Here is a 25,303-nt window from a genome sequence, read left to right on the forward strand (position 1 = left end):
GAATAACACAGTTAATGCATGGAAACAATCAGGACAAATCACTATATGCAGACAAAACAAATATTTATGATTTGCCAACAAAAGACCACATTTTCAATTTCTCTAAATTCAGCTTGCTCCAAAAGTGGTGCAGCATTCCAAGCCTACAATCTGCTCCAAAAAAACCCTCTTAGTTAATCAGATAAATAATCAAATCCACCTAAGCTTTGGAAAAAAATACATTTTTCAGTTCAAAGAAAACCTACAGATATATAATATATTTCATAATGTGGAATTCCAGTCTTTTCCTAACTATTTACTTAAATCTGCATGGATCATCAATCTAACTCCTATTCCAAAAAACAAAACAAGAAACAAAGAAAAAAAATCACTGTTTTCACTAATATAACAAAGACAGCTAGCACATAGATCAATATAAACTTCAAATATAAACAAATAAATGAGTAGACATTGTCTGACATGGTAGCCCGTACGCAATGAAGGTGGGCCAGGTCGGTGGTAGGTGACTCGCGGTGTGCAGATTGGTTGCTCCGGGCCATGGTTGCTATGGAGGGTTGCTATGGACTGGATGCTTGATTGGGTGTAATGCTTTAAGGCAGGGCGAGGACTAAAAAAAGTCCCTACCTTTGCACATAACGCATATAGGAGTCTTAGGTGTCATGTCATTTTTCAGCTGTCTTACCATTGAGCCGAATGTCGGCATGTGTGTTGGATACATGCATTTGAGCTAGTACTGGCGGCAGTGCTCTATTTTGTAAGTGCAATATAATTATTTTATTTATTAAACCTTTTAAACAGAAAGCATTAGATCTTGTGTGCTTCCTTTTTCTTCCCATATCCATCGGGTGTTCTTGAGTGCCTGAGGACCTGTGTACCCTTTCTATGGGAAAAGAGGAGTGCGGAATCAGATCTGTCAAGAGTCTGTTAGAGCTATTATCCTTGAGGGGAACATAACTTACTTTGACCTTCTGGTAATACAAGGGTCATCTCTTTGAGGTGAGTAGCCAGCTTGTATGGTGGTGGAACGCAGAGCACTTCCATTATTTGGATCACAGGATCACAGTGGTGGTTGCATATTCTGATTAGACTTTAATTTAAACTATTGTTTAAATGTGAACTATCATATTTGTTGCAAATTATAATTGTATTAGATGTGCATACCACTTTTTTATATTTTTGTTGTGTTGATATTCAGTACAAGAGGTATTTCTGTTGTGCTGCACTGTTTTCTATTCATTTAATATCGCTGTCCTAACATCAGCGCTCTTCAGTTTTTCAGTCATGTGTACTGGACTTAACACTCTGAAGGACACTTTCATTGACTGTTGGTAGTGGAAGATTATCTATTTTATTTTCACCTGGGCATGAATGGTAAAGACTGTTTCTTATCAGATGGGAGAATCACATATTATATAACTGAAACTACTTTTTAGTGCTGCAAATGTATTAATAGTTAACTCCTATTCTAACAACCCTATGAATGGAAGATGAGTATATTTACCTATTCTGAGAACTCTGGTTCAATCACCTGATTGGTTCCCAACAACAGCTTCAGGGGAGAGAAGAGACATCCAGCAGCGGATACCCCTATGCAAGCCTTGGTGTGATGTCCCTGCACAAGCATTTTAGCCATTGTCGTGGATCTTTCTTCTCCCTTGAAGTCAGCCACCACTGGTGAGATCACATGACCAAACCGGAGTGCCCCCCAGAAGTATACGCATCTTCCTTTCACAGAGTAGTAAGAATAGGAGTTAAAATGAGGGTGGCAGCAAGGTTAAGCACAGTTAATAATAGCCTGGACTTCCATTTTAAAGATATACTGTATGTTGCCTACTTGTGTTTTTTTTGTGTGTTTCCATTATTCTTACGGCTTTACTATTTTATGAATCTCAAACCCAGACTAAATATGCAGCCAGGCTTGTCTGAAAAGTCTGAATCCTGTCCTGATAATATTCAGTGATTTACTAAGTAGTGAAACAAGGATCAGGATGGCACTATTGTAGCCTGATTCTCTATAAACAATGTACACTCTAAAGGCCCATACACACGGTCAGACTTTTTGACAACAAACATGCAAATTAGCTGTTTTGGAGCAACATCCGACTGTGTGTACGCTCCATCGGACAAACTTTTTTGGTTTTCATCTGACTTTTGTTGGCTGGGCGAACAGACAAACTTTCTGGCAACAAAAGTCAGATAGAGTAAAGTCTGATCGTGTGTACAGAAAACCATAGGACTTTTGTACAAAGTACAAACAGGCATGCTCAGAACCAATGCAAAAGATCAGACAACAATACAGAAGCTGACCAAAGGTGGCGGTAAAGAGCAGAAAAAACACATGATTTGGTGAAAGTTGGCTGAAAAAGTCCTGCTGTGTGTATGCAATACAAGTTCAGGGCCGACGCCCTTTGTACAAAAATCCAAGGGAAAGTTTGTACAAAGTCCTATCGTGTGTATGAGGCTTAAAGCCTCATACCCATGATAGGACTTTGTACTAACTTTCCCTTGGATTTTTGTACAAAGGGCGTCGGTCCTGAACTTGTATTGCATACACACAGCAGGACTTTTTCAGCCAACTTTCACCAAATCATTTGGTTTTTCTGCTCTTTACCGCCACCTTTGGTAAACTTCTGTATTGTTGTCTGATCTTTTGCATTGGTTCTATGCATGCTTGTTTGTACTTTGTACAAAAGTCCTATGGTTTTCTGTACACATGATCAGACTTTGCTCCATCAGACTTTTGTTGCCAGAAAGTTTGTCCATTCGCACAGCCAACAAAAGTCAAATGAAAACCAAAAAGTTTGTCCGATGGAGCGTACACACGGTCGGATTTTGCTCCAAAACAGCTAATTTGCATGTTTGTTGTCAAAAAGTCTGATCGTGTGTATGGACCTTTAGATATACATTATATACAATGGTTTTGTAAAGTGAAAATAAACTTTGCAAAAGAAGCATTCACTTTATTAAAGCTGGCCATATTTGGATTGAAATTCAGCTGGTTCAGCAGGGACTGGCTGAACTTATTGTGGGCTTCTTGAGGGTAGGGACTGATGTGAGTGTGCAATGTACAGGGATAAGGACAATTGTAGACACTCACTCAGGCTGAACTGGATGGACTGGTGTCTTTATTCAACCTTACTATGTAACTATGTAACTTCAATCCATGTATGGGCAGGGAGGTTGTACAGAAGCTGATCTATTGATCAACTTCCATACAGCCACCCTGTTGGGTTTTCTCACTCGATCAATGCTTCTCTACAAAACTAATCAGTATATTCTGATGGTGGGACAGTCTCACTACTGTCAGAATACAATAGACCAGCAGGTAGGATTCTCCATCCACATTGAGTTCGTGGATGGGGAAATCAAGTCAGTTTTTTGCATTCAACCCATTGGTTGAACAAAAATAATGGGCTCATGTATAGGCTGCGAATAGTAATTATTATTTTAGTACATTATCTTGCAAAAATATACAGAATAAAACACAGAGCTTTATGAGAATCCCATATGGATGTTCTATTCAAGCCATTTCATTTGGTGTAGAATATGCTGTTCAGTGATCATTAAAGGTTTACACATTTTCACCTGTGTACATCACGCTAAACATTTCTGCTATTTAGTTTCACAGGTTGGACAATACCACTCTTACTTTTTGCACATATTGCAAATTGTATATCTCTCTGCATGTCTGCTTTATAAATGTATATAGCAGTAGATAGCAAAAGAGAAAAGGAAGCTTCTGCTCCTCCTCCACCATCTGCTGCTTCCACACGTTTGATGATAGTTGTGTTGTCAGATGTCGAGAAGAGAATTTGATTGTGGACATATGTTGCTTTTGATGTATAAAATGTAATCTCCTTTCACTGGGGTTGGGTGTTTTGCATTACTTCATCATCTGCTATCAAAGGCCTGAATAGTGCTTACTACTGATAAATTGGAAATGGGGTCAGAATAAGGTGGGAGAGTCTTTGTTATGTAATGCCTTAAACTTACCAAAGTAATATTAGAGAAAAGCAAAGCCATGACCTAATTTATCACTCAGTAGGAAGTCACTACAACTTGTAATAACAATTCATTTAATTCTAATCGTTTGCAAGGCAATCTAAATAAATAAAAAAATAATATATGCCGTAAATATTTTGTTTATTTTTCTCAAGTTTAACATGGGAGGAAAATGCTGGTCATGTGTTGGTGATTATATCCTGGTCATATTGTATGTTTTTACCCTCGGATTTTTTTCCAATCAACTATCTCCAGTGTAATTTTTGGGTGGCAGCTTTGGACTCAGGCCGCGTACACACGGGCGGATTGTCTGCCCAACTAAGTTCGTCAGACAATCGGACAGACAGTACGTTCAAAATTTGAATGAACGGACTTGACCACACACGACGAGCAGACAGTCCGCTGAAAGCGTGCGTGATGACGTGTACAGCACGTACGACGGGACTAGAAAAACGACGTCCTATACACTGCAATGCAACCTTCGGCCGTGTAAATCCTTTCTGAGCATGCGCCATACTTAGTCCGTCCAACTTGCCTACACACGAGCGGACTGTCCGCTGAAACCAAGTTTGGACGGACAAAACCAAGTTTGAACGGACAAAATTACGGAAATTCCGTAAGACTTTGTTCGTCAGACAGTCCGCTGAAAAAGTCCGCTGAAGCCCACAAACGAACGGATTGTCCGCTGAAACATGGTTCAGCGGACTAAGTTGGACAGACAATCCGCCCGTGTGTACGCGGCCTCAGCACCAACTAAAAGCAATATATAAATCAATATCATGGTATAGATATATATTCTTTCAATTGCTGTATACTTGTTTTGTTTTCGTCTTTTGATGCAGAAGGCAGACACAGCTTAACAAGAAGCAGTTTCAGAAATTGTTCAGCAATAGAAACTTCATATTTCTAAGTTTTTTTTGCTTTTTTTAAGGCAAATTCATAACCCACATTTTCACACTTCTCCCTCCTGCCATTCTTTTTCTTTGTATTTGCTGTTTCTTAATAGGGCCGATATATATATATATATATATATATATATATATATATATATATATATATATATATTATGTATACACTACGGGGTTTATTTACAAAAGGCAAATCCACTTTGCACTGCAAGTGCACTCGGAAGTGCAGTCACTGTAGATCTGAGGGGGGCATGCAAGGAAAATAAAAAACAGCATTTTTATTAATAAATAATTAAATTATATAAATCAGCAGAGCTTCCCCTCATTTCAGATCTTCCCCTCAGATCTACAGCGACTGCACTTTCAAGTGCACTTGTAGTGCAAAGTGGATTTGCCTTTCATAAATCAACCCCTATATAACTAAAAGTATTAGGACCTCTGCCTTTACACGCACATGAACTTTAATGTCATCCCAGTCTTAGTCTGTAAGTTTCAATATTGAGTTTGCCCACCCTTTGCAGCTATAATAGCTTCAACTCTTCTGGGAAGGCTGTCCACAAGGTTTAGGAGTGTTTCTATAGGAATGTTTCACCATTCTTCCAGAAGTGCATTCGTGAGGTCAGGCACTGATGTGGACAAGAAGGCTTGGCTCACAGTCTCCACTCTAATTCATCCCAAAGGTGTTCTAGCGGGTTGAGGTCAGGACTCTGTTCAGGCCAGTCAAGTTCCTTCACCACAAACTCGCTCACCCATGTCCTTATGCTTTGTGCACTGGTCCAAATCATTTGATGGAGGGCGGATTATGGTGTGGGGTTATTTTTAAGGTGTTATGCTTGGCCTCTTAGTTCCAGTGAAGGGAACTCTCAAGGCATAAGCTTACCAAGACCTTTTGGACAATTTCATGCTCAGAAATTTGTGGATGGTCCCTTTATGTTTCAACATGACTGTGTACCAGTGCACAAACAAGAAAGATAAAAACATGGATGACTGAGTTTCGGATGAATGAACTTGACTGGCCTGAACATAATCCTGACCTCAACCTGATAGAAGACCTTTGGGATGAATTAGAATGGAGACTGCGAGCCAGGCATTCTTGTCCACATCAGTGCCTAACCTCACAAATGCGCTTCTGGAAGAATGATCAAATTCTAATAAACTCCTAAAACTTGACTTGTGGACAGCCTTCCCAAGAGAGTTGAAAATGTTATAGTTGCAAAGGGTGGGCCAACTCAATTTTGAAACTTTGGGCTAAGACTGGATGCTATTAAAATTCATGTGCGTATAAAGATGGGTGTCCTAATACTTTTGGTAATATAGTATATATATAAATACATATATATATATATATATATATATATATATATATATATATATACTGTATATACGTAGCTAGTTGCTACATTAAAGGCCAACATGTGGAGCGACTGTCTCTTGTTGGAAAAAGTATCTGTAAGATCGCTTCTGATGTTGATTGTTGTGTGGTTTAAGTGAAAACAACTTTCCATTTCTACGTGCAGGTCTTAGTAATTGCTGGATCAGTCTAGTCTTTTCTTCTGAGTATAATTAGCTGGACCACAGCTATCTCACTTTCTCATGTGTGGCTATATATATACAACCTTTTGAATGGTACTACTTCTACTTCTAAGTAATGGGACTAATGAGTGTAAACCTAGCCCTAATATCTTTCTTCTGTTTTGCTCTTCAGTCTAGAAATTCATTGTATTATCAATACCTTTTCAGTATTTATATCTATAATATCTACTTTGTAGTCAAACTAAATCGCCAGAATCTCCTTCTTCTTTTTTTTTTAATGCCAAATGTAAATTATTTAATAATGCTTAACAGTACTGGAGGAATCAACTCCTCTTTAGAAAATAAATCCTATAAACCAGAATATCTGAACACATCCCTTTTTTTAATGATGCACTGGTCTCACTTTTAAATGATTATGCTATTTTTGCTGTGCAAAAAGTTTATTTAAGCTATTTTTAAAAATCTCAAGTACAGGATGCATTTCATAATAGACTATTCCAAGGGTGAAAAAAAAAAAAAGTAGAATTCACAAGTTTGAGATACGCTTACAATTTGAATGAAACTTTGAATAACAGCATATTAGAAACATAGAATAAAGAAAGTATATATTACTCATCATCTTTAACTTGCAGGGTGGCACCACTGTACAATGCAACTGCCTCGCTTGTACGGCGACATTCTTGCACGCTCCCAACGACTATGGAAAAGTAATTTATAGAACCGATGTGGCTCCTTCACTAGCTACAGACACCTTTTCGCCGACCCTCGTTTTTTCTGTTAGGGTAAGTTAACCATATTACTTTTATCTGTAGTTGTATGAAGTTCCTATTTTAGAGTCACACTGGTAAAGACTCTCCAGGGCAGCTACATTTACATGCATATGGAAGGCAATTGTACAGCTTAACATAGGCAATCCAATTTGAAGTCAGCTATCAGCTCCACCTTTACCTTATTTCGATTTTAATAAAAGTTTCCCTTTTATGTGATATGAAAGAAATTATACCATATTATTTCCAGAGTCATTTGTAGGGTTTTTTTTTTAAGTCAACACTTCCTGTATCATATAAAAATATTTTACAATAAAAACAATTTCTTACAAAAACCTAAACTGATATTCTTGATGAATACTGATTATATTGAGAGTATAGACTAAAATCACCACCCCAGTAGTTCTCATTGGCCAAATGTGCACTACATTTTTGTCAAATATATTGCTTACAATTATCTTTGTAAATGTGTGTGTGAATACAGTTTAGTAAAATATTTATGATACACATATACTTTAAAATCATGAATTATTTTCATTACCATAATATCAATCAATAATTCAAATCAATCTGTGAATATTATGGTAATGAAAATAATTCATGATTTTAAAGGGTTTAAACGATTTAGGGATTTTAAAAAGAGAATGCAGTCTTAGCTGTTACACTTTTTTTTACACAATTTTGCATTTAAATACATTTAGGAACTGATTCTGGACCCTTTCTCTGGGATTAAACATGGCAAATGTATTTTTCACTATTTTTACAAGTTCCTGAATGTCATAATCCTTTTTAGGAATAAGGGAGATATGGCCTCAGTGGACATAAACACAGTGGGGGTTATTTACGAAAGGCAAATCCACTTTGCACTGCAAATGCACTTGGAAGCGAAGTTGCTCTAAATCTAAGGGGTAGATCTGAAATGAGTAGAAGCTCTGCTGATTTTATCATCCAATCATGTGCAAGCTAAAATGTTGTTTTTTATTTCCCTCGCATTTCCCCCTCAGATCTACCGCGACTTTACTTCCAAGTGCACTTTCAAATGCACTTTCGGTGCAAAGTGGTTTTCCCTTTAGTGAATAACCCCCAGTGTGTGGCCCTCAGTAGACTGGTGGGGTTTATTTACAAAAGCCAAATACACTTTGCACTGCAAGTTCACCCACAAGTGCACTTGCTCTAGCTCCAAGGGGAAGCTCTGAAATGAGCCGAAGCTCTAGACATGTGCATTCGTTTTCGTCCTAATGCATTTTCATCCGAATTTCGGGTATTTTTGTTATCGTTTTAGCAAATGATGATGAATGTTTTCGTTGTGACAACAGTTCGATTTAGATAAGAGATTTGACATAACGCTGACAATAACAATCTGTGTCCATCGACCCTGTGGTCGAATGTGCCTAACCTCAGCTCTATTAGTCCAAGATTATTCTACATAGAGAGAAAAGATTCAACATAGAGAGAAAAAATTTGACATTATAGAGACCATAGCAAAAAAGGTTGAATTTGCCTAACCTAACTCTATTAGTCCAAGATTATTCGACATAGAGAGAAAAGATTTGACATGAAAATTTGACTAAGCAGTCACCGCGAGTGGACTTTTATGGTTATATGCTCCGCCCCTAGGCTATAGAATAATTCTAATGTTGGTTGACTAGTAATAATAATTAATAAATATAATTATTACTAGTGTCATACAATATTACAATTCTACTATAGCTTGTAGGCGGAACATTCCACCGGAAATGTATGATTGCGGCGTTGTACGGTTTAGCTGTTCTGTCGAATCTTCTTAGAACAGACACAACATACACCATGAGCCTTCACTGATGGATTCGACCTTAATTATTTCGGATTTTCGGACTAATGCATTTTTTAATGAAACAAAATAAGCAAAAACGAATTTCGGGAGTAACTAAATAAATGTATTTTTTGGACGAAAACTAAATTCAGAAACAAAATATTTCAGTGTGCACATGTCTAAAAACCTCTGCTGATTTCTATAATCCAGTCATGTAAAAGCAAAAATGCTTTTTTTTTAATTTTCCTTGCATGTGATTGGGTATTCTTTGCAAAGTGAAGCTTTGCCTCATTTACTAAGCTCTGGAACAAGTGAACTTTTAGTGCACAGTATAGTTGCTTATAGTAAATCAACCCTATTATGAACCCGCTCAAAGATTTAGTCCACTCGGTAAAAAAACATTGTTTTATCTGAGTTTGACATGCCTCATTTTAGACAGTAAAGGAAAACTTATTCATGTGGGAATATACCAAAACCAGTCAAATGGCCCTTAAAAAAATACCCACACTGCTGCCTTCTTAAACAGATGATATTTACATGATCTAACAGACTTTCACATAAATCCCCCAAAAAACACAGAGTTTACTCTTCTGTTTAGGTTAATGGGTGGACTACTTTATGTCCAAGTGACACACTGTCCACCTGGACCTACTGGATGGTGACACAGATGCAGCCAAAATATAGAGCTATTTATCCAGCTTGTAATGCCGCATGCATGTTATACATTTGTTTTTTTCTTCACTTGGTGCAGTATAGTAAGCTAACAGGACTTTGGAAATTGCGCTTTCTCTTTCAGCTTAATTTTCCAAAACTATGCCTAACAAAATTATCATTCATTCAATGAAATCAACAAAATATTATTTTATGATTTTCAGTTGGGAATTTTAAACCAGTTTTTAATTGCAGTGAGGACTTGTGCCACTCCTATTCCTTAGGCTATTTTAAAGTTTTATCTTCTTAAAGAAAGTCTTCTTATTCTTTCTATGACAGCCACTCTTAGCTTGTTTGACAGATAAAAATATAAATTCTGGAATACAGTGACATGCCACTGACATCACTGACTCCTGCAGTGAAAATAGTGTAGCAGACATCAGGAAAAGTAAGGTTGCAGTGTAATTCGTAAGGTATGATTACAAAATTGATGGCTCCTAAGATGAAATTCTCTCACCTCTAGGTAGGAATGCCCATTTACTATAACATCCCAGAAAATTTTAGATTCCTTTAGTGCACAGTACTTTTTTTTCATCTCAATAACAGTGACAGGTACTGCCATATAGGAAGGTGGCTGCCTGTAGAGAGCCATGTCAACTTTTCAGATAACTGCACTTTCTACACCTGGATATTGTAGCTTAAAGGGTGAATATACTGTACTGTATCACGAGTGCAATATTGTTCTTTCTTTTTTTTTAATGTGGTTTATTTTGTATTGTCTATCAATTTGTGTTTTTGAATTATGTATTACTTTATTGACACAATATCTTTAATTAGCAATGGTTCAAGAATAGGATACACTCTTCAAGATTCCTAATTCTTGTGGAATTAACCTGAATTTTCATTCCAATGCCCAACATGCCTCCCAGGAGAAGTACATAGCTGTACAATACAGCTTCACTCTGTAGGGAGGAAGAGGATGTTGCTGTATATTGAAGACAGAATGCAAGAAGGTGTGACCTTATAGTGAAGATAACGGTGAACCTCTAAAGCCCGTACACACGGTCGGACATTCCGACAACAAAATCCATCGGATTTTTTCCGACGGATGTTGGCTCAAATTTGTCTTGCATACACACGGTCGCACAAAGTTGTCGGAAAATTCATCATTCAGAATGAGGTGATGTACAAGACGTATGTCGGGACTATAAATGGGCCGGTAGCCAATAGCTTTCGTCTCGTAATATATGCTGAGCATGAGTGGCACTTTGTCCGTCGGAATTGTCTACACACGATTGGAATTTAAACAATTGGATTTTGTTGTCGGAAAATTTTAGATCCAGCTCTCAAACTTTGTGTGTCAGAAATTCCGATGTAAAAAGTCCAATGGAGCCCACGCACGATCAAATTTTCTGATCTGTCCGAAAGTCCAACCGTGTGTACAGGGCATAACAGAGTAGTTTTGTTTGTTCTACCTGTAGCAATTACATACAGTGCAAACCATTGTAGAAACCTTCTAGAATCCAAGAAGTCAGTGTGGGTAATCAATAGACATCTATTAAAAAGCATGGGGAATAAATGTCTTGCAGCTACTAATCATTGGCATGATTAGCTGGGACTATAATTCTGCTTATTTCTGAGGTTAAAGCTCAACACCATAAAATACAACTGCTAAGGTATATATAATTGCATACATTTTCATCAAGAACTGAAGGTCCTGAAAGTATAATGTCACAATTGATTATTATTGAATGACACTTTGAACTTGGTAATTCCATGTTGAAGTTCTGACAAGACCTTGCATGTATAGGGGGTATGAGATGATATTCTGTGACTTTCCTTTTTAGATATAAGTTTGAGCACTAAGTCACAATGTCCAATGTATTGTGCTGCTTGACTTTGCAAAAAGTTATTATCATTTTATGAGGCATTCCCATCAAACCACTGCTGCAGTGTAGTTTGGTTTACTAAATGCCACACATTCCAGAGATTTATCATTTCAAACAGTCCTAGGACAGATTTATGATCAGATACATGTTTTTGCCAAACAATCCCTAGTTTATGATGCTCGTTATTTAAATACATCATACCTATTTAGCCATTTATCCATTTTACCATAACCTGCATCCCTCTTGCACATCTAAAATGGTAGTTTGCTGACTCAATATAATTTTCATAATTTGTATCCTTTGGTATCTTGCAGCAAAAGACACAAGGTAAAGTTAAGGCTCATTGAGTAATAAATAAGCTGTCAAACTTCCAAAGTGATGGAGTGACACTCAGCACAGCATTGTTGTCACACATCCTTGTTGAAAGAGACTTGCTGCAAGTTGTATAATACTTTCTATATGAAAAATGTGTCATTTGATTTCAATAATCAGATATATTTTACTATTATCCGTGAACATTAGTTAATTGGGAATGGAGAAGAACACATTGGGGGTTATTTACTAAAGGAAAATCCACTTTGCACTGCAAGTGCACTTGAAAGTGCACTGAAAGTGCATTTGGAAGTAAAGTCGCTGCAGATCTGAGGGACATGCAAGGGAAATAAAAAACAGCATTTTAGCTTGCACATGATTGGATGATAACATCTGCAGAGCTTCCCCTCATTTCAGATCTACCCCCTAGATTTAGGACAACTGCACTTCCAAGTGTAATTGCAGTGCAAAGTGGATTTGCCTTTTGTAAATAACCCCCCCCCCCCCCCATTAGCTCATGAATGTCTAAAGATGGCTTAAATTAATAAACTTTTTTTATTTTAAAAAATGCATTTGCATCCATATACTGTACATAGAAGGATACCTATAGGTATCAAAATTCAGATGTAGTACTATGCAGCCTATAATTACCCTTTCTGACCATTTCTGTGCCTACTATAGTGCTATCTTGTGTGCCCCCTCTCACAAAGTTCTAAAACCTAATGACACTATCACTTGCATTATTATGTTTATAGTACAGTAATGCTCATATAGTGTTGGCCCACCTCATAACATCAATTTCTTATGTTCTTTTTCTTCCAATAGCAGTGTCCTGTAATTTTTTTACTTTAAATTTCTATACATGTCTTAATATTGCCCATCTTCATCATCTTGCATGAAATCCTAATCCCCTCCTCTTTGGTGTGTCCCTAGCAGCAAAACATTTTACAGCAATTATTTCCTTAAGAACACTTTATTGTGGATTGGAATAGTTCTCTCTAAACATACAGTAGGTTTTTATGAACTGGTCAATCTGCATTCACATGTACATTCTTAATATTGTGAAGTGGATCTCACTTATAGCGGTGGTGACCTGAGGCACGCTTTATTAGTGCAGGTGACACCTTTACCCCTCTACTCTCATAGTAAATGTAAAAGCAAACTTGTTTGTATCTTGGCTAGAGTGTGGAAGGGTTATACCCATCTGTCATGGTTTTATTGCACTCTGTATATACGTTGGGGAGATTCACCACTGTATTTGTTCTGGTGCCCATTGTCACCATGATAGAAAGTGAGTGGAAATCCTAAATGTTGGAGTTGTCTGAAAGCAAGAAATGAGGGAACAGTTTCAGTTGTTTATTAATGGTCTGGTGACATACAGTATGTCTAATATTGAAGGAGGTGTCTTCTCACTTACTGTTGCATCATCAAGATCATGAGTGAAGGGAAATTTTCCTAACAGGACACAGACAAATAAACATATCATATGAGGTATTTCAGCCTTTAACTACTTTATTCAAAATCAAGTAAATGTATGTTTTCTTCTGCTGTGATGAGCACCTTGAATTGTCTTATTGTATGATTCAGTTCATAATCTGCCTAACATTCATAAGTCATAATTCTGAGCACCCCTGCTTTTATAGAGTACTCAAGGCCTTTGTTAAGTGCTAAATTCTTTCAATAGCTTTAAGTGGACATCTTAGTAACTTAGCAAGTCTGTATGTTCTAGTACCTAACTTGTCACAACGTGCAACAATACTATATGTAGTTTTCTTTTCTTTTTTTTTAGAAATCTTTCCCTTTCATTATCAAACACCAGTTCTTGATCTTCAGCTAAGTAACTTTAGCTAGGAGGAGATAAGTCTGCTGAAGGCAGGAGAAAGCATGCCCCCCATATCCTATTCCATAGTTATCAGAGTCTAACATGGTATATTTGGTATACAAGGTTAAAAGCTGCAGAAGTGGGCCTTTCCCTATCAGGCATTTTTTGAACAAACATTTCAAAGACACTAGAATTCACATAATTGTGTTATCTCTAACAGTATGTTAGTCTAGGAAGTAAATGCTGACCCTGTAAAGTGTCTAAGAAATGGTGACTCCATTCTTCTGGTGAGAAAAAGAGATAATGGACTTGTGAAAACAAGCACTGAGATTTCCATGAGTTTATACATACCTGTGTTAGGTGCATTCACACTCTACGTAGGATCACATCCTCATCCTCTTTACGCAATCCGTAAAATCCAGGACCGTTTCTACTAGAAACTGTAAGTACTGCTTTACTTGCATTTACCATCACTCTCCCTCCACACTATGCCCAAAGTTCTGTCCCTCAATGCTAAAGGCCTAAACCATCCGGCCAAGAGAAAATCCCTCTGGCGTACGGCTCGAGACTCTCACTGTGATGTGCTTTGTGTTCAAGAAACACATTTCAAAAATTCCGCAGAACCTACTTGCTCCCACAGATTATTTCCCCACATCTTCAAAGCCTCTGGTCCAGAAAAAAGAAAAGGGGTATTGATTGCCATCAACAACACTTGCTCATTTATCCTTCATGACACCTTACAGGATCCGGAAGGCAGATACCTCGCAATAGCTTGTGATCTAAACAACACCAGATGCACTATTGTTACTCTGTACGCTCCAAACAAACGACAAATCCGCTTCCTCTCTAAATTAATGAGGAAAATCAACAGATTTAAACAAGGCCAGTTGATAATCTGTGGAGACTTCAATCTGGTACCGGACTGCTCCATAGACTCCTCCTCCCAACCCAAAAGGTTGACCTCCCCTATGGGTTCTTTCATTCGCCCCCATGATCTTTTTGATGTCTGGCGATGCCATCACTCCACTGAAAGAGACTTCTCCCCCCGTCACAACTCCTACACCCGGATTGATTATTTCCTAGTGGATAAGTGGACCTTACCTAAAATCTCCTCATCTACAATAGACACCATTACGTGGTCAGACCACACACCGGTTACCATTTCCCTAGAAGACTCATCAGCACGCTCTCGAACCAGACTTTGGAGAACTGACGCAGCGATCATCGCTTCTCCAACCCACTCCTCCTACATCAGAGACTGTCTAGTCGAATTCTTTAATACTAATGTTGGTACTGTTACTGATAATACTGTCCTTTGAAATGCCCATAAGGCCTTCATTTGTGGTATACTCATACAAATAGGTGCTAAAGAGAGGAGGAAGAGATCGCAGCGTCTAAATCTACTCACTTCAGAAATTAACAAGCTTGAACACCTAAACCAATCCGCTCCCTCCCCAACAACCAAAGCTAAATTGGATGCCCTCAGATTGGAGCTCAGATCCCACCTCTTACAGGCATATGAGAAAGCCCACAATTATTTTAAAGCAACCCACTATTCTACGGGTAATAAAGCGGGCAAACTTATGGCAAATAGAATCAAGGGCCACCACGCTAAGTCCAAAATTACCCATTTATTTCACCCCACTACCAAGCAAAAACTACTTGACCCCCAAAATATTGCAGATGCATTCAGTCACTATTATAATACCTTATATAACTTAAAAGACGATGCTTCTGTTGTCCAACCCTCGCTGTCAGACATCCAATCCTTTCTACAAGAAATTAATCTACCGAAATTGTCACCAGATCAACTGGCTTCCTTAAATACCCCTTTCACAGCCTTGGAAGTCGAATCCGTGATAAAAGCCCTCTCGTCCAATAAATCACCTGGCCCAGATGGCCTTACTAGCAATTATTATAAACAATTCAACTCCATTTTGTCTCCCTTCCTAACTTTAGTGTGTAATGATGCTGCCTCTTCCTCCTCCCTCCCACCAGAAATGTTACAAGCTTTAATTGTCACTATACCGAAGCCAGGCAAGGAACCAACCCATGCTCAAAACTTCAGACCGATCTCCCTTCTAAACTTAGACACAAAAATCTACGCCAAGTTGACTGCCAACCGATTGTTGGAAGTTATGCCCCTCTTGATCCACCAGGATCAGACTGGTTTCACCAAGGGTAGACAGGCGTCTGACACCACAAGGAGACTTATCAATATAATGCACAAAGCTGAGGCTGATCGAACGCCTTCTCTGCTCCTTTCCTTGGAAGCAGAGAAGGCGTTCAATAGAGTCCACTGGCTACATCTCCAAGCCACTTTATCTAAATTTGGGTTCCAAGGTCCGATCCTCTCAGCCATTATGGCTCTATACTCCACCCCCTCCGCACGGGTATACACCTCTGAAATGCTATCCACACCCTTTTCCATTTTGAATGGCACACGCCAAGGTTGTCCACTATCCCCATTCATTTTCAATCTAGCCATGGAACCCTTGGCGGAACATGTACGCCAAGCTCACTCCATCTCCGGTTTTAAAATTGGGGAAATCGAACATAAGATAAACTTGTTCGCAGACAACGTAATATTGATGGTCACGAACCCCCAATCCTCCCTGGCTTCGATACAACTCCTTTTGCACAGATTTAGTAATGTGTCTTATTATAAGGTCAACGAACACAAATCCTACATACTGGACCTGGGAATGGATGCTATCACTAGCAATATCCTACGCAACACGTATCCTTATCCTTGGGCTGACAGCGGTGTCCCGTACTTAGGGATTACACTAACCAAATCCACTAGATCTCTTTTCCTCATTAACTATACAGAAGCGAAACAAATGCTCCTCTCTGAATCCTCCAAACTTACTAAATACGAATTCTCCTGGGCCGGGCGCCTGGCAGCATTTAAAATGATGATCCTGCCAAGACTCCTCTACATCTTTAGGGTACTCCCCATCCCACTCTCAGCCTCATACCTTATATCCCTACAGTCTATCTTGAACCATTTTGTATGGCAAGGAAAGAAATCTAGATGCAACCTAGCTAAACTTATTAAACACAGATCTAAAGGTGGGATGGGATTCACTGATATAAAAGATTACTACTTGGCCACAATTTTATCTCAGATGAAAGACTGGCTACTTTCCTCTCCCATGATGCTTTGGGGATCCATTGAGAATGCAGACACACCAGGCCCAAACCCTTGAGATTGGCTATTTAGCACAACCTCCACTACCCCCTTCTTACGACACTATTCCCCTCCTATTCAAGCTTCCATCAAAGCTTGGAAGATACTACATCACACCACATGGTCCCAACTCCCAACCAAACAAATTCACATCCCTCTCAACACTCTAAAGCACCTCACGCCAGACTCGACTATTCCCTTAGAGATTACTTCTAAAATGTCCTCTACCCTGGAACTTCGCTCCGTGCTACATAATAAGTCCTTCCATCAAATTAGCTTAGCTCTCTGAGCCCCCACCAAGGATTTCCTAACCTATCATAGACTACGAACATGCCTTTTAACACATCCCTCACTAGAAGGAGCCATTCCTGTGTCAATATGGAAATATTTTTTTTCTTCTAATTCCTCTACTAAAGGAGTCACCCTCATTTATTCCACACTGCAGGAAAAACACACGTTTCACAAATTTAAACCCCTCCTTGACTGGGAATCTGACTTACAACTCCAATTCTCAGACCAACAATGGATTACTGCAATAAACTCTGTATACAAGGCCACTTCATGCACCACACTCTGGGAACTCTCCCAAAAACACTTATGAGATGGTATCTGACCCCCCATAGAATTGCCAAGTTTCATCAACCCACCTCTCCAAATTGTTGGAGAAACTGCGGTGACTCTGGTACCCTACTACACATTCTTTGGTCCTGTCCTCTAATTCGCTCGCTCTGGGATGAAATTCAAGCCCTGCTCAGGGAACTTTTACATTTTTCTATTACTCTATCTCCCCAACTAGCCATTCTTAACCTAACGATTGAAGACCTGATTCCAGCCCATAGGCATGTGCTCACTCACGTCCTCTTAGCCACAAAACTCCTTCTGACAAGGAACTGGAAAACAAATAACATCCCACTTAGAGCCGAAGTTATCAATCTAGTCCAAACTCACTTTATATATGAAATCACTCTTGCCAGAACTACGACCAAACACTCCTCTGTTACACAGCTTTGGTACCCATGGTCCTCCTGGTACAATGCCAACTGTAAATGTTGATGATTCAATTGTCGATTGCTGGTGATCTTGCTACTCCCCCCCCTCCTTCCCTCTTTCCCCCCATCTTATATATATATATATATATATATATATATATATATATATATATATATATTTTTTTTTAACCACCCCCTTTTCCCGAGATACACCCTTGTCCTTCTTTCTCTACTGTTGTCCATCAAAGACATTCCTTCACATTGTGGCTTCCTTGGAAGCTGTTTTTCATGATTTGTATTATTGATTGTTACTTTAACCACACTTTCATTCTCTGTACGTACTGTTTTGGTTAAATGTGACTCATGTCACTCTTTCACATATAGTTTGGGTTACGTACTTGCTATTCATACATCTACTTTTCTGCCACTGTATGACTTGTTCACTGTGATAATTCAATAAAAATTATTTTGAAAAAAAAAATAAAAATCACTCACGACTATAATGAATTGTCGGCTCCCCGTAATACAGAGAACAGTCATTGAAAGTCATTGATAAAAAAAACAAAACATGGGGTTCCCCCAAATTCAATTACCAGGCCCTTCAGGTCTGGTATGGATATTAAGGGGAACCCCGTGTCAAATAAAAAAAAAAGTATTCATACCAGACCTGAAGGGTCTGATATGGATTTTAAGGGGAACTCCACGCCAAATTAAAAAAAAAATGGCTTGGAGTTCCCCCTAAAAATCCATACCAGACCCTTTATCTGAGCACGCAACCTGGCAGGCCACAGCAAAAGAGGGGGGATGAGAGAGCGCCCCCCCCTCCTGAACCGTACCAGGCCACATGCACTCAACATTGGGAGGATGCTTTGGGGGTCTGTGACCCCTCAAAGCACCTTGTCCCCATGTTGATGAGGACAAGGACCTCATCCCCACAACCCTGGCCGGTGGTTTTGGGGGTCTGTGGGCGGGGGGCTTAACATAATCTGGAAGCCCCTTTAACAAGGGGACCCCCAGATACTGCCCCCCCTGTTTAAAATGGTAAGGGGGTACAAAAGTACCCCTACTATTTCACAAAGAAAGTGTAAAAGAATGTTAAAAAAGACAAACACACTTTTTGAAAAAGTCCTTTATTAAAAATAAAAAGATTCCAGCGTTGGTAATCCACTCTTGCTATCCAGCGATGGATAATCATCTCTCCGGGGGCCAGCGATGGCTGATCTGATCCAGTGATGGGTAATCTCTCCCTCCAGCGCAGTGCAGTCCATCCATCCTCTGTCTCCACTGGCGCAGACACTGCGGGGATACCAGCAGCCTGGCATTTCTTACATGAGGAGGGCGGGGCCACCTGTCACCTGACCCCACCCCTTCTGATGCAAGTGGGAAAGCCTGGCTTCCCCAATGACGTGTGGGTGACCCCGCCCCCCTCTGATGTAATGCAGGTTTCCGTTACATCAGAGGGGGTGGGTCTCCCACATGTCATTGGGGAAGCCAGGCTTTCCCACTTGTGTCAGAGGGGGCGGATTCAGGTGACAGGTGGCCCCGCCCTCCTCATATAAGAAATGTCAGGCTTCTAGTATCCCCGCAGTGTCTCCGCCAGTGGAGACAGAGGCTGGATGGACTGCGCTGCGCTGGAGGGAGAGATCACCCATCGTTGGATCAGATCAGCCATCGCTGGCCCTCGGAGAGATGATCATCTGTCGCTGGATAGCAAGAGTGGATTACCACCGCTGGAATATTTTTTTTTTTTTTTTTTTTTTAATAAAGGACTTTTTCAACTGTGTGTGTGTGTTTTTTAACATTCTTTTACACTTTCTTTGTGAAATGGTAGGGGTACTTTTCTACCACCTTACCATTTCAAACGGGGGGGCTGGGATCTGGGGATCCCCTTGTTAAAGGGGGCTTCCAGATTCTGATAACCCCCCCGCCCGCAGACCCCCACAACCACCGGCCAGGGTTGTGGGGATGAGGCCCTTGTCCTCATCAGCATGGGGACAAGGTGCTTTGAGGGGTGTCAGACCCGCAAAGCATCCTCCCAATGTTGAGGGCATGTGGCCTGATACAGTTCAGGAGGGGGGCGCTCTCTCATCCCCCCTCTTTTCCTGTGGCCTTCCAGGTTTGCGTGCTCGGATAAAGGGTCTGGTATGGATTTTTAGGGGGAACTCCACGCCATTTTTTTTTTTATTTGGCATGGAGTGCCCCTTAAAATCCATACCAGACTTCAGGTCTGGTATGGATATTTAGGGGGAACCCCACACAATTTTTTTTTTATTTGACGCGAGGTTCCCCTTAATATTCATACCAGACCTGAGTGGCCTGGTAATTGAATTTGGGGGAACCCCACGCTTTTTTTTTTTATCAACTTTTTTTATCGACTTTCAATGACTGTTCTCTGTTTTACGGGGAGACGACAATTCATTATAATTGCGGGTGATTTTAAATTACTTTTTTTCCTGCAGAAATTACACTTCGTGCAAGGACAGTTCTAAGCACGGGAAACATGCGCCCCTTCATAGGCATACTATACACACCCCCCAGGTATGAAATTTAAAGAAATATTACATTTTTATTGTCTCACTTTTAGCATTATTAAAATCACTGCTCCCGAAAAAACGGCCGTTTTAAAACTTTTTTGCATTGATACATGTCCCCTTGGGCCAGACCCAGGTCCCCAAACACTTTTTAGGACAATAACTTGCATATTAGCCTTTAAAATTAGCACTTTAGATTTCTCCCATAGACTTGTACAGGGCGTTCCGCGGCTTTTCGAATTTGCCGAGAACACCCCAAATTGTTCACTGTTCGCCGAACAGGCAATGTTCGACTCAAACTCGAAGCTCATCCCTACTCTATTGATTTATATTATTTTTTTATTCAATATTTGTTTTAATTAATTTGAAATTAGTAGCGTATTGATTTTTTCTGTACTTCATCACACTTTCACGTGTTTATATGCCATTATTGGTTTACACAGTTTTTGTTGTTGTTTAGCATTGATATATTACTAATTAATTGATATATATCGATCATTTATTTGCACTATTTAATATTTCACACACTGGTAATTGATTTATTTATCTAATATTTTTTAGCACATTGGCACTTTATATTTGATTGGTATATTGTAGCAATTTTTGCACATATCACTGTACACGTGACTTTTTATTTATTGGGAGCGCAACACCATCACTTGTTTCATTAAATTTTATCTTGAGTAAGGTTTGACTCAAACGGTGTATGCAGCACCTAGTTATTATATAAGAAGACTATCTTTTCCAAATAGCGCAGGAGCCCTTTCTATACAAATATAGTTATAGTACACTGCAGCAAACTGAAGAGTTTACAATCAGTGCACAAATAAGGGTCTAACTTTGGCAAAGAAAAACATGTCCTTGTGTAGGTGATGTCACTGGAGAAAATGGCTCTGTGCCATGTTGCAAAGAAGAACGATGGGGGAAAACTGCTGCTGCATCACTTGTGTCGAGACTGTCAGTGCGATGACAGGGGAAGAGGTGTGGGATTTCAAGGGTGCGTAGAACTAAAAGGATGGGGGGGGGGGTCTGAGAGAAGAAGGGGGCTTCTAAGGGCTCATTCAGATGTGCAGATAGCATTGCTGATTGCCTGAAAAATTATCCCAGATTAATTTTCAGAGGGTGTTTGATAGGTAGTGAGGAGGCAATGTGCCACCTCACACAGTTGCAGTGTAGACCTGTTCCATGCCATTTTTGACATGGCCATGAAGCAAAGCATTAGGCTATGGCATGTGTACAGCACCGAGCAGCTGCTTTCCTTGTTCAAAAGGGTGATGGGGGGTGAAAAAATGGTCTCATCTGCTTGCTTTTACCAACCTCCATTCCCCCATGTGGACAAACCATAAGCCTTGTTTACACTTGCGGTTCTGAGGGGGATGATAAAAAACAGAGAAGGTTGAGCTGTGTTGTTACTGCCTCCAAACTGCCCCACTACCTTTCCTGAGCTGCAAAAGCATCCATATGAGGTGTGCATGTGTACAGTGAAAATTATCCCCATCTTATTTGATGGGCAGTACTATCCACTGAAGATAACTCATGTAAATGAATGGGGTTGATCTGCAATGCATGCAGGTTTGGCGCAGTGGTGTGCCTGTCAAATGCGCTCTGAAAAGTGATCCAATGTAAATCGCATTTTAGTGCAGTCAAATGAGTGCTAAAAGCAAGGTGAGTGAGGGTTCCGTTAAAAATTATTGCCACTGCTTCATAAGGAGCTGTGTGTTTTTGTGCATTGCAGGAATGTATGCAATTTTGTGCATACTCCTGCAATGCAAACATATTCAACAGCGAGCTGAGTAATTGCCAGGTTTATGCATACAAATATCGATCTAGGGTAAGAGAACCAAGGCTAAGGGAGGCGGGAGGAGAGACGAGGTCTGGGAAGTCTGTGGAGGTTAGAGGAGGTCTGGAGGTGTGAAGAAGAGAAATGAGGTTTGGGAGGGCCTGAGGAGGAGAAGGGAGGTCTGAGGCTGAGTTATCCCCCCCTTTCCTCCTTGTACTCAGATAACACACAGTGCCTGTCCAGAATCAAGAGGAAGTTTCTTCTCCCCCTCTCCAGTCATTTGACATGTCACATGATTAGGGGAATGAGGAACAAAGGCAGTGAGTTCTCACTACTCAGTAGTGCCATGCTGGCACTGAGGTAAGTTTTCAATCTCATGGTTGTCTCTCTAATGCCCCACCTGCAGGCCGGTGGGAGGAAAAACCAGAATAATCTATTTAGCAGCAGCTGGCAGCTCCTCCCTTTGACAGGAGTGTCACATGGCAATAACTCCTGTCAGTGAGGAAGGGCACCAGCAGCTACTTCACCAGTGCCCCCCACTAAATACGGTACCCGGGGCATGTGCCCACTCACCCCCTCCCCAGCCTTGCACATACTTAAAGTAGATGTAGATGTCAGTGAGGAATGACACCAGCTGCTACTTCACCAGTGCCCACACTAAATACGGTGCCTGGGGCATGTGCCCACTCACCCCCTACCCAGCCCTGCACATACTTAAAGTAGATGTAAAACCTAACATTTTGTTTCCACAAACACTGTTGTCATAAACAATTATTTTAATACTTGTTTTCACATGTTTTTTCTCATTTTGTTTTCTGTACTGAAATTTTTTGCAGCCACCTTCAATCTACGTACACTCCACTGATAGCTGCATGGCCCTTTTCAAAGTGGGTCTCTTGATTGTGACAACAGTAATGTATGTTAAAACTAGTAACCATGCAGGAGCACGAATGGGGAGACAGGGACAGAGAGATGTAAGCCCTTGTACACACGGTCGGACATTCTTACGGAAAATGTCCGATCGGACCGTGTTGTCGGATAATCCGACCATGTGTGGGCTCCATTGGACTGTTTCCGTCGGAATATCTGACCGAAATTTTTTTAGAGCTGGGCTATAAAATTTTCCAACAACATGATGACAAAGTCCGATCGTTCGTAGAGAATTCCGATCGGACAAAGTGCCACTCATGCTCAGATCAAATTCCTAGATCAAAGCTATTGGCTACTAGCCAAAATAATGTCATCACGTTACAAACGATCGGATTTTCCGTCAACTTTGTCCAACTGTGTGTATGCAACACCAGTTTTGGACAAAATCCATCGGACAAAATCATATTACAGTAGGTCTTGCTATAGCCACTTAAAGTGCTATTTCCTTTGTTAGAGGCTGTTCAAAAATGTGCTAGTTTTTTACAATATTTAAAGTTCTACGAATAAGTTGATATTCATGAATTCTACATCAAACGATTCATTAGCTCATCAATTACAGATCAATTTGCTTATCTTTACTGAGAAGTACATTTTAAGTGATCCATATATAAATGCAGTATGGTTGTTTTGTGTTAACAAGACAAAAATAGAAGAATGATCCCATTTTACTCTGACTAGTACAGTTACAAGGCCCATTTTGCAGCAAGAGCATTTTTTTTTGTCATGCATATTTTACTCCCCCTACAGCAGCTATCTTTCAGTCATTGCTCTTAACGTGAGAACCATTCCCCAAACATCTTATTATTTGTCAGTTTATCTTCCGGCTTTTCTCCAGCTTTCCCATTATTTTTCTATGCTCTTACATCTATCACAGTTTCATAGCAAACTGAATTCTGTTTTCAATGTCATTTGCAAATATACCTTATATTTAACGGATATAGTATACAAATGTAAAAATCCTTGTTTTTTTTAGCTGTGTTGCCTGTATTTTGTGCCATTGGAGAACTACTTTATACATCTCGAATGTACTGTGCTCATGCAGTAAAGATTTTTTTTTTCTGCCTTTGGTAAAATGTAAAAATGATGATATCTATAAAACAAAAGATGAGCACACACAGACTGTTTTCTGCCCAGCTAGAGAATCGCTCTAAAGATCAGACAAGAACTGGGCCAAGCAGAACTTCCACAGAGGGCAGTAATGTGTTCTTCTCATCAGCTATACAACGCATCACAAAGGGAATTTCAAGTTTATTTAAAATGTTTTTTTGCAACAGGTGTTGATTCTTTCCTTACTTTTCAAGAAAAGGGAAGGAAAGTAACCAATACTATACCAATTACATGAAAATTGTTTGTTCTGTTTGTACGAGAAAAATGTTTGTGCCTGTCCCTTTGGATATTTTTTGCATGAACTGTTGTGATTAGCTCTTAAAAGCTGTATACTAATGATCAAATTATCAGACGATCGCTCCAAAAGTTGTATTTTTCATTTGATTTTCGCATTGTATGTACTAGGTGTTAGTTCCACTTTCACAACTACACAGTTACAGCTGAATCTCATAGATGGGTATGGCAGGTCCAACCAGGTGTGTCTGGCTTAATATTCATACATGACCACCTTTACATTCACCATTTAAAATGCTACAGCACTTTTAGTGATATATTATCTTGTTTAGACATGTAGCATTAGCTTGAATAAAATGATTAAATTGTTGCTGTCAGTCTGTGAAAAAAAAAAGAAATGACGGCCTCCTCCAATAGAAGAGCTATTATTCTATGGAAATCTATATTTCACAGTTCTATCTTTCAATCCCTATGTCAACACCTATGTCACTGCTGTGCCCTTTAACCACTTGTCGACCACTGTCAGCCTATGTACGTCGGCAGAATGGCATGGCTGGGCAAAGTAACTTACCCATACATTACTTTGAAATTTCCGCTGGCAGCGCGCGTGCCTGCCACGAGCTCCGTGACTGTGCCCGTGGGACCCGCAATCATGTCACGGAGCTCAAGAACAGGGAGATGCCCCGTTCTGCCTAATGACAGGACACTGATCGTCTGCTCCTTGTCATCGGGAGCAGCGATCGGTGTGCAAGTCAGATACAGCCCATCCCCCAGTCAATTAGAAACACCCCTAGCACACACTTAACACCTCCCCGCCCCCTAGTAGTTAACCCGTTCACTACCAGTGACATTTTTACAGTAAT

The 25,303-nt window shown here is 39.9% G+C and overlaps 1 protein-coding gene across 1 annotated transcript in view; it reads left to right on the forward strand.

Moving 5' to 3' along the window:
* Nucleotides 1–7,078: 7,078 nt before the first annotated feature.
* LOC143983438 (protocadherin-9-like) overlaps nucleotides 7,079–25,303 on the forward strand; it is a 1,708,725-nt gene continuing 1,690,500 nt past the window's right edge. Inside the window, exon 1 of the mRNA XM_077483140.1 lies at nucleotides 7,079–7,225. The gene's annotated coding sequence lies outside the window, so the exon portion shown is untranslated. The remainder of the gene's footprint in view (nucleotides 7,226–25,303) is intronic.

Source organism: Lithobates pipiens, unplaced genomic scaffold (assembly GCF_037356315.1).
Source record: "Lithobates pipiens isolate NorthernLeopardFrog02 unplaced genomic scaffold, aLitPip1_a1.2 Scaffold_16, whole genome shotgun sequence".
NCBI classification, from domain to species: Eukaryota; Metazoa; Chordata; class Amphibia; order Anura; family Ranidae; genus Lithobates; species Lithobates pipiens.